Genomic DNA, 1464 nt, shown 5'->3' on the forward strand with positions numbered 1-1464 from the left:
CAGATCATTTGAAATTATATTTTAACTCTGCTATAGTCCTGGTTTAAATGACACATAAATAATTGCAGTTTTACACCATGCTGAGAAATTACAACATGGTTTCCATTACTTGTTTGGATATTTGTAATGACTTTGGAGTAAAACACTGTTCAAATGTTTTCAGACACATCAAGTTCCATCTTTGTGGGTGTGAGTAAGTCCTGGAGGGACGCTCAAAGCTACTGCAGGGACCACTACACTGACCTGGCCAGTGTGAGGAACCAATCTGAGAGTTCACAGCTGAAGGCAATTGCAACTTCCACTGCTTGGATCGGTCTTTACAGAAACTCCTGGAAGTGGTCAGATGGGAGCACACTTTCATTTACCAACTGGTTTCCCAATGCACCATCCACGTTAGTGACAGCTTCTTGTGGTGCTTCATCATCTGTGAACTGGGTCAACTCTAATTGTATATATACCCGTAACTTTGCCTGTTTCACTGGTGAGTTCTCCTCTCAGTTTTTAAAAGCAATCTAATGTTCACAGAACTCGTTAATCCTTAATTGATACAATTCAGTTCTAATTTGTTTTGCTAATGAAACAGCTGTGTCTATGAGGAAGGTGTTGAAAGTGCAGCTGAAGACAACTAACACTGCTGTGGATATGGAGGGACTAAAAGAGAACATCTTGGAAAAGGTAATTATATCTGAGTGTGAACCAAAACTTCACCATTATAATAAAAAAATGTTACATCTAGTTCTGTTATTTCTATTTCTGTTTATTTCTATTACATTTCTGCCAATATTTACAGCTATGGTTGACTAAAGTGAGGTGTTTGTGTTTCACAGTTCAGTCAGAGATTAAATGAGCACAGCCCGAATGAAGAATTCAAGCTAAGATGGTTGAAGGAGCCTGATGGGAAGACCTTCAACAAGGACGACGAGAAAGAATTAGACAAGAGTTCTGGTCGGGATCAGCAGCAGACCGTATGCAACCAAGTCTGACAGCGAGCCTAGATAAAGGCAATGGTTGAATTTTTTTCATGAGCTACACTTCACTGTTTAACATTTTAATTAAACAGGACTATAATTTCACTTTCTGCTCTAATGGGTACTTGACTGTTTGTTTAAATTTGGCCTCTGGAACAGGTGAAATATCATTCATAGTCGGATAGGTTCTGCTCAGCTGTACACAAATCCTTTTTTTGTATAGCTTGACAGCTGTGTCTTAAGAAACTTCATAGTTTCATAATACATTTGCTTACCTGTGTGTGTGCCTCACATGTATATCCTGTGAGTTTTAATCAATGTCACATCTTTGTTAACATATTGTGTGTAAGCTGGTATATTTTTCTCTGCTGTGCTGAACAATTTAGTTCAATTTTGGCTGTTTGGCGTTGTCTGTTCAGTGTAGCAGGTTTTGCAATTGTTTCAAGGGTGATATCATATATATATATATATATATATACACATTACTGTGACTTTA

At 37.8% G+C, this 1464-nt stretch overlaps 1 long non-coding RNA gene across 1 annotated transcript; it reads left to right on the forward strand.

Moving 5' to 3' along the window:
- The first annotated feature begins 360 nt into the window (after nucleotides 1–360).
- On the forward strand, nucleotides 361–1123 carry LOC309705780. The gene is made up of 3 exons (XR_014276610.1): nucleotides 361–481; nucleotides 584–675; nucleotides 828–1123. It is a non-coding gene; the product is annotated as an uncharacterized lncRNA (long non-coding RNA).
- Nucleotides 1124–1464: the final 341 nt, after the last annotated feature.

The sequence above is a fragment of the Aulonocara stuartgranti genome (assembly GCF_965226115.1).
Source record: "Aulonocara stuartgranti genome assembly, chromosome: 4".
NCBI classification, from domain to species: domain Eukaryota; kingdom Metazoa; phylum Chordata; class Actinopteri; order Cichliformes; family Cichlidae; genus Aulonocara; species Aulonocara stuartgranti.